Source organism: Bactrocera dorsalis, chromosome 6, assembly GCF_023373825.1.
Source record: "Bactrocera dorsalis isolate Fly_Bdor chromosome 6, ASM2337382v1, whole genome shotgun sequence".
Lineage (NCBI taxonomy): Eukaryota > Metazoa > Arthropoda > Insecta > Diptera > Tephritidae > Bactrocera > Bactrocera dorsalis.
The window spans coordinates 33,107,499-33,120,762 of NC_064308.1; the positions used below are offsets into that span (position 1 = coordinate 33,107,499).

The 13,264-nt window shown below is 45.0% G+C and overlaps 1 protein-coding gene across 1 annotated transcript in view; it reads left to right on the forward strand.

Moving 5' to 3' along the window:
- The window catches only part of LOC125779324 (uncharacterized), a 210,046-nt gene that overhangs the window by 173,637 nt on the left and 23,145 nt on the right, over positions 1 to 13,264 (forward strand). The window lies entirely within an intron of this gene.

Below are 13,264 nucleotides of genomic sequence, written 5' to 3' on the forward strand. Positions count from 1 at the left end.
TTTGAGTTTCATTCTAAAACTGATTTATTTTATAATTTGTAAGCTTATTGCTAGCTTACTATTTTTGCCGTCGCTGCTGCCGTTTGCTCGACGTTATTGCTTGCATAGGCACTTCCCACGCTCATGTATCGAGCTGATCGAATTACGAGGGCTGTCCGATAAATAACCGACCTCAACGTGAAGCTAGCGGCACATCTGAAAAAAAAGTTTCTACTTCAAATTGTGCATATTATAATAGCTACTCGCCAAAATTTCAGAAATTTATCTTGCGCAATTATCTGTTGACAGTCGTTTTTGTGAGTCTATTTCGGTGATTTCCTCAAAATGGAAAAAAATTGAATATCGAGCTGTAATTAAATTTTTATTTTTGAAAGGCAATACGCCTTCACAAATCAAAGAAGAGTTGGACTCTGTGTATGGTGGACTCTGCACCATCGTTTACCACCGTAAAATTTTGGGCAACTGAATTTAAACGTGGTCGCAGGAGCTTGGAAGATGATGAACGTCCTGGGCGTCCAAAAACTGTAACCACTAACGATAACATCGCTAAAGTTCATCAATTGGTACTAGACGACCGCCGGATTAAAGTTAGGGAAATAGCTGAGATTATGAAGATGTCAAAACAAACTGTTTGTCACATATTAAACCAAGATTTGGGCATGAGAAAGCTGTCCGCGCGTTGGGTGCCGCGTTTGCTTACGCTAGACCACAAACGTGCGCGCATGAACATTTCCAGCGCTCTGTTGGCTCAGTTTAGAGGCAATAAGACCAAGTTTTGGCGCCGATTGATAACTGTAGACGAAACTTGGATTCATCATTATACGCCCGAAACAAAAATCCAATCTAAACAGTGGATTGAAAAGGGGGAACCAGCCCCAAAAAACCCTAAAGCTGTGTATTCGGCTGGGAAAGTGATGGCGAGTGTTTTTTGGGACAGCCATGGAATTATTTTTATCGACTATCTTGAAAAAGGAAAAACTATAACTGGAGCATACTACGCATCATTATTGGACAAGCTAAAGGAAGAAATTTCGAAAAATCGGCCACATTTGCAAAAAAGAAAGTCTTGTTCCACCAAGACAACGCACCATCTCACACCTCAACAGTCGCCATGGCGAAAATCCACGAATTGCGGTTCGAACTGCTTGACCATCCACCTTATTCACCGGATCTAGCACCAAGCGACCTTTTGTTGTTTCCTCAACTTAAAACTGCGCTCGGCGGCCAGAGATTTTCGTCAAATGAGGAGGAAATCTCTTTCGTGAACTCATATTTTGCAGACAAAGACGCCAAGTACTATTTGTAAGGGTTGCAGAGATGGGAGCATCGCTGGGAGAAGTGTGTGGAGTTACAAGGAGACTATGTAGAAAAAAAAAAAAAAAAATTTGAAAAAGTCGCGTGCATCATGGTTAGGTCGGTTATTTATCGGACAGCCCTCGTACTACAGCTGACCAAGCATTTTGTCTTGTTTACATAATTTAGTCGCGCATGAAGTGAACGATGCAGACGGCATGCTTTGCAATTTTTGGCAGCATGAGCGCTTCAGTGCGTTAACTACTGTCAACTTATATACCAAATTTCAAAGGAATCTGTTCTGTAGAACTGGAGATATCATGTCAACCACCTCAAAAAAAAAAGTAGTTTCGAGAAAAACGCGTTTAAAGTTTAGGAGACAATTCAAGTGAACACGGACGCCACGTCACAAAATAGGCTGTATCTCCGAAAACAAGTCGAATTTTGAAAAATCCTTCCAAAGTCATATTTTTGAAAGTCTAAACTTGCAAAATATGCAAAAAAATCGATTTTTTTTCAAAATCCTAGCAATAGCAATTTTTTTGAAATGTTGTTAGAATTAGATACATTTTCGACTATTTTGTCTCTGGAGGGACCCTTCGGTGGTGAATCGCACAGAATTTTAAATTTTTTTAAAGGTGGTGCATCGCAGCTTTTGGCCATTTGTTATATTCTGTCAGTTATCACTACATAGTATAAAACTAAATCGGTTTCTCTGCCCTTATGTCTCTATGTATGCTAAAATCTTTAAAACTACGCAACGAATTTTGATGCGGGTTTTTAGGTTTATATGTTTAATAATTGCATATGACTCAAGCAGCTCACGACTTCCGGTCTTTGACCAAGTATCCTCTGGGTAGCCTAAGAACATCCGTTTGAAGGCGAGCTAACGTGAGAAGGCGAAACATCCCCTGCATAGGGTTGTGCGCTGGGTTTGGGACCCGCCACGTAAAAAAACACCCCCAGCGAATATTAACAACAAGCCTCGGATGAGTGACCCCCCTTTTGATGACGACCATGGCAAACGAAATAAGGACTACGAATTGAGGGCATGCACCTGGAATGTTCGGTCCCTTAATTGGGAAGGTGCCGCTGCCCAGCTGGTTGATGTCCTCGTGAAAATAAAGGCTGACATCACCGCCGTCCAAGAAATGCGATGGACGGGACAAGGACAGAGACGAGTAGGTCCTTGTGACATTTACTACAGTGGCCATATAAAGGAGCGCAAGTTTGGTGTTGGATTCGTGGTGGGAGAGAGACTCCGTCGCCGAGTACTATCATTCACTGCGGTGAATGAACGTCTAGCCACAATCCGCATCCAAGCGAGGTTCTTCAACATATCGCTGATTTGCGCCCACGCCCCGACGGAAGAGAAGGACGATGTGACCAAAGATGCCTTTTATGAGTGCTTGGAGCGCACTTATGAGAGATGCCCCCGCCACGATGTCAAAATCGTGCTTGGCGACTTTAACGCCAGGGTGGGCAAAGAAGGTATCTTTGGCACTACGGTCGGTAAATTCAGCCTCCACGACGAAACATCCCCAAATGGGTTGAGGCTGATCGACTTCGCCGGGGCCCGAAATATGGTTATCTGTAGTACTAGATTCCAGCATAAGAAGATACATCAAGCTACCTGGCTGTCTCCGGATCGAAAAACCACCAACCAGATCGATCATGTTGTGATAGACGGAAGACACGTCTCCAGTGTTTTAGATGTGCGTGCGCTCCGAGGTCCTAACATCGACTCGGACCACTATATTGTTGCAGCCAAAATTCGCACCCGCCTCTGTGCAGCAAAAAACGCACGCCAACAAACACAAGGAAGGTTCGACGTCGAGAAGCTGCAATCACAACAGACAGCCGAACGTTTTTCTACTCGGCTTGCACTCCTGCTCTCTGAGAGCACTCATCAACAATTCGGTATAAGGGAACTGTGGGACGGCATTTCAAACTCCTTACGTACAGCTGCAACCGAAACCATTGGTTTTCGGAAAGTGCAAAAGAACAGCTGGTACGACGAGGAGTGCCGTGTCGCAGCGGAGAGAAAACAGGCTGCCTACCTCGCAACGTTACGATCGACCACAACACGTGCGGGATGGGATAGATACCGAGAGTTGAAGAGGGAAGCGAGACGCATTTGCAGACAGAAGAAGAAAGAGGCCGAAATGCGTGAGTATGAACAGCTCGATAAGCTGGCCGACAGGGGTAATGCTCGAAAATTCTACGAAAAGATGCGGCGGCTTACAGAAGGTTTCAAGACCGGAGCATACTCTTGTAGAACCCCCAAAGGTGATCTAGTTACCGATGCCCAGAGCATACTTAAATTATGGAGGGAACACTTCTCTAGCCTGCTGAATGGCAGTGAAAGCACAACACCGGGAGAAGGCGAACCCGATTCCCCAATCGATGACGATGGAGCAGACGTTCCATTACCCGACCATGAAGAAGTTCGAATAGCAATCACCCGCCTGAAGAACAACAAAGCGGCAGGGGCCGATGGATTGCCGGCCGAGCTATTCAAACACGGCGGCGAAGAACTGATAAGGAGCATGCATCAGCTTCTTTGTAAAATATGGTCGGACGAAAGCATGCCCAACGACTGGAATTTAAGTGTGCTATGCCCAATCCATAAAAAAGGAGACCCCACAATCTGCGCCAACTACCGTGGGATTAGCCTCCTCAACATCGCATATAAGGTTCTATCGAGCGTATTGTGTGAAAGATTAAAGCCCACCGTCAACGAACTGATTGGACCTTATCAGTGTGGCTTTAGACCTGGAAAATCAACAACTGACCAGATATTCACCATGCGCCAAATCTTGGAAAAGACCCGTGAAAGGAGAATCGACACACACCACCTCTTCGTCGATTTCAAAGCTGCTTTCGACAGCACGAAAAGGGGCTGCCTTTATGCCGCGATGTCTGAATTTGGTATCCCCGCAAAACTGATACGGCTGTGTAAACTGACGTTGAGCGGCACCAGAAGCTCCGTCAGGATTGGGATGAACCTCTCCGAGCCGTTCGATACCAAACGAGGTTTCAGACAAGGCGACTCCCTATCGTGCGACTTTTTCAATCTGCTGCTGGAGAAAATAGTTCGAGCTGCAGAACTTAATCGAGCGGGTACAATCTTCTATAAGAGTGTACAGCTGCTGGCGTATGCCGATGATATTGATATCATCGGCCTCAACACCCGCGCCGTTAGTTCTGCTTTCTCCAGACTGGACAAGGAAGCAAAACGAATGGGTCTGGCAGTGAACGAGGGCAAGACGAAATATCTCCTGTCATCAAACAAACAGTCGTCGCACTCGCGACTTGGCACTCACGTCACTGTTGACAGTCATAACTTTGAAGTTGTAGATAATTTCGTCTATCTTGGAACCAGCGTAAACACCACCAACAATGTCAGCCTAGAAATCCAACGCAGGATAACTCTTGCCAACAGGTGCTACTTCGGACTGAGTAGGCAATTGAGAAGCAAAGTCCTCTCTCGACAGACAAAAACCAAACTCTATAAGTCTCTCATAATCCCCGTCCTGCTATATGGTGCAGAGGCCTGGACGATGTCAACAGCGGATGAGTCGACGTTGCGAGTTTTCGAGAGAAAAATTCTGCGAAAGATTTATGGTCCTTTGCGCGTTGGCCACGGCGAATATCGCATTCGATGGAACGATGAGCTGTACGAGATATACGACGACATTGACATAGTTCAGCGAATTAAAAGACAGCGGCTACGCTGGCTAGGTCATGTTGTCCGGATGGATGAAAACACTCCAGCTCTGAAAGTATTCGACGCAGTACCCGCCGGGGGAAGCAGAGGAAGAGGAAGACCTCCACTCCGTTGGAAGGACCAAGTGGAGAAGGACCTGGCTTCGCTTGGAATATCCAATTGGCGCCACGTAGCGAAAAGAAGAAACGACTGGCGCGCGGTTGTTAACTCGGCTATAATCGCGTAAGCGGTGTCTACGCCAATTAAGAAGAAGAAGATGTTTAATAACATCCATTAAATAGTTGAAAAATACTGTAATTTTTGAGATTTCTAATGTGATGTCGTAAATGATTACATTTATTCCGCATTCTTACATTGCAAACGAAGGCTGAAGCCTACGAGATTTATCAAAATAATGTACTAGGTATTGCACACTTTGAAAAGGTCTACGGGTCCATGATGGTAAATGTCTACCTCTTATTGATATCCCACAATAAAATTTTTTGTCATTTACATTTTACGAAAAATAATAGTTACTTTTCGAAGCGATTTTAACCAATACAGCATTAATCCTTATCCTATTAAATTTCTTTAATACATTGCTGATTTAATTCAGATCTATATTGCTCTTTACAGCATATGATTTAAAAAAATATTTTCGAAAATATTACAGATTTACAAATTGGGAGGCGTAGCGCTTGTGGCGATATTGGCCGGCCGGGCGACAGGAGCGTGCCTATAAATAGCGCGTCGGAGGCCGCGGTATTCCCTATAACCCTTTGAACTTAGCAGCGACCGGACGCGTTTATTATCGGAGCTCTCTAACGAGGAAAATAACAATCTACATACAAGGTGCGTTCCAAAGTAAACAGCGCCCCCTGGTGACGCCATCTATATGTCGACTAGTGCGATAGAATCTGCAATCTTTATCGATTGTCCAGTGCGAATTTCATGACATTTCATCTATTGGAAGTGAAGTTATTACGTTTAAGGTGTTTGTGTTATCGTTGCGAAAATGAGCTTCGAAGAAACAGCCAACTTTAAAATTTCTTTTAAAATTGGTAAAACTTTTACCGAAACGTTTCAATTGATGAAACAAGTTTATGGCGATGATTGTCTATCCCGTAGCAGAAGGCAAAGTGGTTTCAACGTTTTCAAAGTGGTCGTGAGGACATAAACGACGATCACCATGTGGGCCAACCAAAATCAGTGATCACCGGAAATTCCATCGAAACTATTCGTGAATTCATCAAAAATCAGCCGAAATCATAATTGAAATTCATGGAAATGGAATTAAACGTCTCCAAAACATCGATGTATCGCATTTTGACCGAACATTTGGACTTACGAAAGATGTGCGCACGGTTTGTTCCGCACAAATTGACTGACGACCAAAAATTGCTCAGAATCTAACATTCGAAGGACATCATTGTGACCGATTATTTAACCAAAAATCACATTGTAACTAATAACCAATCCCCGTATTCACCTGATATGGCACCCTGTGACTTCTTCCTTTTCGGAAAAATGTATATATTATACATTATATATAACTCAAGAACGGCTGAACCGTTATTTCTTTATGCTAAAATTCAAAACATATGTAGAAGTTCACGCAAGTGAGGAAAGTTCTCTGATCGCCATTCACTGGAGGATGGAGTCATATGTAGAAGTTCACGCAAGTGAGGAAAGTTCTCTGATCGCCATTCACTTGGGAGTGGCCAGAAACGATTCTTTTACATATGACTCAAGCAGCTCACGACTTCCGGTCTTTGACCAAGTATCCTCTGGGTAGCCTAAGAACATCCGTTTGAAGGCGAGCTAACGTGAGAAAGCGAAATATCCCCTACATAGGGTTGTGCGCTGGGTTTCAGACCCGCCACGTAAAAAAACAACCCCAGCGAATAGCAACAACCAGCCTCGGATGAGAGACCCCCCTTTTGATGACGACCATGGAAAACGAAATAAGGACTACGAATTGAGGGCATGCACCTGGAATGTCCAGTCCCTTAATTGGGAAGGTGCCGCTGCCCAGCTGGTTGATGTCCTCGTGAAAATAAAGGCTGACATCACCGCCGTCCAAGAAATGCGATGGACGGGACAAGGACAAAGACGAGTAGGTCCTTGTGGCATTCACTACAGTGGCCATATAAAGGAGCGCAAGTTTGGTGTTGGATTCGTGGTGGGAGAGAGACTCCGTCGCCGAGTACTATCATTCACTGCGGTGAATGCACGTCTAGCCACAATCCGCATCAAAGCGAGGTTCTTCAACATATCGCTGATTTGCGCCCACGCCCCGACGGAAGAGAAGGACGATGTGACCAATGATGACTTTTATGAGCGCTTGGAGCTCGCTTATGAGAGCTGCCCCCGCCACGATGTCAAAATCGTGCTTGGCGACTTCAACGCCAGGGTGGGCAAAGAAGGTATCTTTGGCACTACGGTCGGTAAATTCAGTCTCCACGAGGAAACATCCCCAAATGGGTTGAGGCTGATCGACTTCGCCGGGGCCCGAAATATGGTTATCTGTAGTACTAGATTCCAGCATAAGAAGATTCATCAAGCTACCTGGCTGTCTCCGGATCGAAAAACTACCAACCAGATCGATCATGTTGTGATAGACGGAAGACACGTCTCCAGTGTTTTAGATGTGCGTGCGCTCCGAGGTCCTAACATCGACTCGGACCACTATCTTGTTGCAGCTAAGTTTCGCACCCGCCTCTGTGCAGCAAAAAACGCACGCCAACAAACACAAGGAAGGTTCGACGTCGAGAAGCTGCAATCACAACAGACAGCCGAGCGATTTTCTACTCGGCTTGCACTCCTGCTCTCTGAGAGCACTCGTCAACAACTCGGTATAAGGGAACTGTGGGACGGCATTTCAAACTCCTTACAGCTGCAACCGAAACCATTGGTTTTCGGAAGGTGCAAAAGAACAGCTGGTACGACGAGGAGTGCCGTGTCGCAGCGGAGAGAAAACAGGCTGCCTACCTCGCAACGTTACGATCGACCACAACACGTGCGGGATGGGATAGATACCGAGAGTTGAAGAGGGAAGCGAGACGCATCTGTAGACAGAAAAAGAAAGAGGCCGAAATGCGTGAGTACGAACAGCTTGATAAGCTGGCCGACAGGGGTAATGCTCGAAAATTCTACCAAAATATGCGGCGGCTTACAGAAGGTTTCAAGACCGGAGCATACTCATGTAGAACCCCCCAAGGTGATCTAGTCACCGATGCCCAGAGCATACTTAAATTATGGAGGGAACACTTCTCCAGCCTGCTGAATGGCAGTGAACACACAACGCCAGGAGAAGACGAACCCGATTCCCCAATCGATGACGATGGAAAAGACGTTCCATTGCCCGACCAAGAAGAAGTTCGAATAGCAATTACCCGCCTGAAGAACAACAAAGCGGCGGGGGCGGATGGATTGCCAGCCGAGCTATTCAAACACGGCGGCGAAGAACTGATAAGGAGCATGCATCAGCTTCTTTGTAAAATATGGTCGGACGAAAGCATGCCCAACGATTGGAATTTAAGTGTGCTATGCCCAATCCATAAAAAAGGAGACCCCAAAATCTGCGCCAACTACCGTGGGATTAGCCTCCTTAATATCGCGTATAAGGTTCTATCGAGCGTATTGTGTGAAAGATTAAAGCCCACCGTCAACAAACTGATTGGACCTTATCAGTGTGGCTTCAGACCTGGTAAATCAACAACCGACCAGATATTCACCATGCGCCAAATCTTGGAAAAGACCCGTGAAAGGAGAATCGACACACATCACCTCTTCGTCGATTTTAAAGCTGCTTTCGACAGTACGAAAAGGAGCTGCCTTTATGCCGCAATGTCTGAATTTGGTATCCCCGCAAAACTAATACGGCTGTGTAAACTGACATTGAGCGGGACCAAAAGCTCCGTCAGGATCGGGAAGGACCTCTCCGAGCCGTTCGATACCAAACGAGGTTTCAGACAAGGCGACTCCCTATCGTGCGACTCCTTCAATCTGCTGCTGGAGAAAATAGTTCGAGCTGCAGAACTTAATCGAGCAGGTACAATCTTTTATAAGAGTGTACAGCTGCTGGCGTATGCCGATGATATTGATATCATCGGTCTCAACACCCGCGCCGTTAGTTCTGCTTTCTCCAGACTGAACAAGGAAGCAACGCAAATGGGTCTGGCAGTGAACGAGGGCAAGACGAAATATCTCCTGTCATCAAACAAACAGTCGTCGCACTCGCGACTTGGCACTCACGTCACTGTTGACAGTCATAACTTTGAAGTTGTAGATAATTTCGTCTATCTTGGAACCAGCGTAAACACCACCAACAATGTCAGCTTTGAAATCCAACGCAGGATAACTCTTGCCAACAGGTGCTACTTCGGACTAAGTAGGCAATTGAGAAGCAAAGTCCTCTCTCGACGAACAAAAACCAAACTCTATAAGTCACTCATAATACCCGTCCTGTTATATGGTGCAGAGGCTTGGACGATGACAACATTTGATGAGTCGACGTTGCGAGTTTTCGAGAGAAAAGTTCTGCGAAAGATTTATGGTCCTTTGCGCGTTGGCCACGGCGAATATCGCATTCGATGGAACGATGAGCTGTACGAGATATACGGCGACATTGACATAGTTCAGCGAATTAAAAGACAGCGGCTACGCTGGCTAGGTCATGTTGTCCGAATGGACGAAAACACTCCAGCTCTGAAAGTATTCGACGCTGTACCCGCCGGGGGAAGCAGAGGAAGAGGAAGACCTCCACTCCGTTGGAAGGACCAAGTGGAGAAGGACCTGGCTTCGCTTGGAATATCCAATTGGCGCCACGTAGCGAAGAGAAGAAACGACTGGCGCGCTGTTGTTGACTCGGCTATAATCGCGTAAGCGGTGTCTACGCCAGTAAAGAAGAAGAAGAAAATTCAAAACAATTCATAAATAACAAAATTATATTTCAAATCATAAGCATGAAATCAAAATTCATGCAAGCACATTTTAAAATTTTTATTACTTAAAAAAAAAAAACAGTAAAAAAAATAACAACACAGAGCTAATGCGGGAGAACACTAATTTTCGCGTGCATGCATACTTAGGTTATGGGTTATACTGTTGGCAATTCTTTTTTAGAACGAACCCGTAAGATATTTTTAATATCACAAAAAAATGCCATTGACATTTTGGTCGTCAAGGCATCGTGTCTTCTTTGCTAGATTATGGGTGAACGACGAATTCATAACAAACCAAAGACGACATCTAACATAAAAAATAGCGGAAAATGTCTATAATAATTTAAGATATACAGAAATATTTTCGAAGCATTGTACAGAGCAGTGCATTATTTAAACGATGAAGTATATACGTACAATTTCAAAATTTTTCTTCAAAAATAATAAATTGCTAACTAACGCAGTGCAATGGATCATGACTGGCTCAGCAATAAGGCGATGAATGTTATACCACCTGCATTCCAAAAGACTGATGCCACCCAACTTTTTCTTTTTTCCACACTTGAGGACTAGTTCATAATGTGGAGTCCATTAGGCTGACTGTCTGTTGGAGTCCAGTGTGAAATGATGGAGCCATGTTTCTATTGTCACAGACCGACGGTACGGTTTTATTACGAATAAATAGCCCTCAAACACTCCTTAGAATCATCAATTCGTTGTTTGTACTGAATTATGAACTTGCGCAGCACCCACTTTGAACAGAGCTTTCGGCGTCCACTCCCGTCATTGTTCCCGATGCTCATTTTGCCTCTTTTCAACTTAGCAAATCTCCTTACAAAGGTTGATTTTCCAGGTACAGAGCCCAAATTCAATAGCATTTTCCCCCAAAAAGCAATGTTTTATTAACACACGAAATTCTTTTGATCCCTTTTTTGTAAACTAACCCAAATTAGAGTCATGTGTAGAAGTTCACGCAAGTGAGGAAAGTTCTCTGATCGCCATTCACTTGGGAGTGGCCAGAAGCGATTCTTTTACATATGGCTCAAGCAGCTCACGACGTCCGGTCTTTGACCAAGTAACCTCTGGATAGCATAATAACACCCGTTTGAAGGCGAGCTAAAGTAAGAAGCCGAATCCTCTGTATAGGATTGTGCGCTGGGTTTGGGACCCGCCATGTAAAAAAACACCTCCAACGAAACATAACCAACAGCCTCGGAAGAGAAACTCCCCTCTTTATTGACATACGTAAATTATGGAGGGAACACTTCTCCAGCCTGCTGAATGGCAGTGAACGTACAACGCCAGAAGAAGGCGAGCTCGATTCCCCAATCGATGACAATGAAGCAGACGTTCCATCGCCCGACCATGAAGAAGTTCGAATAGCAATTACCCGCCTGAAGAACAACAAAGCGGCGGGGCCGATGGATTGCCGGCCAAGCTATTCAAACACGGCGGCGAAGAACTGATAAGGAGCATGCATCAGCTTCTTTGCAAAATATGGTCGGATGTAAGCATGCCCAACGATTGGAATTTAAGTGTGCTATGCCCAATCCATAAAAAAGGAGACCCAACAATCTGCGCCAACTACCGTGGGATAAGCATCCTCAACATCGCGTACAAGGTTCTATTGAGCGTATTGCGTGAAAGATTAAAGTCCACCGTCAACAAACTGATTGGACCTTATCAGTGTGGCTTTAGACCTGGCAAATCAACAACCGACCAGATATTCACCATACGCCAAGTCTTGGAAAAGACCCGTGAAAGGAGAATCGACACACACCCCCTCTTCGCCGATTTCAAAGCTGCTTTCGACAGCACGAAAAGAAACAGCCTTTATGCCGCGATGTCTGAATTTGGTATCCCCGCAAAACTAAAACAAAAGTTCCGTCAGGATCGGGAAGGACCTCTCTGAACCGTTTGATACCAAACGAGGCTTCAGACAAGGCGACTCCCTATCGTGCGACTTCTTCAATCTGCTGCTGGAGAAAATAGCTCGAGCTGCAGAACTGAATCGAGCAGGTACAATCTTTTATAAGAGCGTACAGCTGCTGGCGCATGCCAATGACATTTATATCATCGTACTCAACACACGCACCGTTAGTTCTGCTTTCTCCAGACTGGACAAGGAAGCAAGGCAAATGGGTCTGGCAGTGAACGAGGGCAAGACGAAATATCTCCTGCCATCAAACAAACAGTCATCGAACTCGCGACTTGGCTCTCACGTCACTATTGACAGTCATAACATTGAAGTTGTAGATAATTTCGTCTATTTTGGAACAACCGTAATCACCACCAACAACGTCAGACTGAAAATCCAACGCAGGATAACCCTTGCCAACAGGTGCTACTTTGGACTGAGTAGGCAATTGAGAAGCAAAGTTCTCTCAAAAACCAAACTCCATAAGACGCTCATAATTCCCGTCCTGCTATATGGTGCAGAGGCTTGGACGATGACAGCAACTGATGAGTCGACGTTGAGAGTTTTCGAGAGAAAAGTTTTGCGAAAGATTTATGGTCCTTTGCGCGTTGGCCACGGCGAATACCGCATTCGATGGAACGATGAGCTGTATGAGAAATATGACGACTAATTAAACCCCTCAATTTGTTAGGGTATTCCAACTCTTTCACACCCACGGTCAAAAATGGAAAATGAAACTGCCCGGAAGATTTCGTAAACAATTTGTTTTAATGTTTGATATATTTAAAATACAAATTTAAATATATCTAAATTAATTCGGAAGCTTGTGGTGTTCGATTAAACTCAGTTGGTTGTTGTATTGATGCTGGCAGGAACTTGTTGGAAAAACGAAGTTTATTCATTTGTAGCTGCGGTCGAATTATGTTGAGACTTGGCGGATTTGTAGGTCGACGCGGCGAAGTGTGTAAGCGAATGTATCTGATCGAGGTGTATGTGTCGAACTGCCTTGAGCGAATTTCGTGAGCTTTCCCGTTGTCCATTCCTTTTGTTGGTTGGGTTGGTATAGATGTGGTGAGTTATTGGTGTTGCGTTGCAGTAGCATCCTGTGGTGAATTTCGCTGTTTTATTAGGATGCGCCAGTTTTACCGGGTAGAGGGGGTGGAGGCTTAACTCATTTAAACAACAACATTGACATAGTTCAGCGAATTAAAAGACAGCGGCTACGCTGGCTAGGTCCTGTTGTCCGAATGGACGAAAACACTCCAGCTCTGAAAGTATTTGACGCAGTACCCGCCGGGGAAGCAGAGAAAGAGGAAGTGCTCCACTCCGTTGGAAGGACCAAGTGGAGAAGGACCTGGATTCGCTTGGAATATCCAATTGGCGCCACGTAGCGAAAAG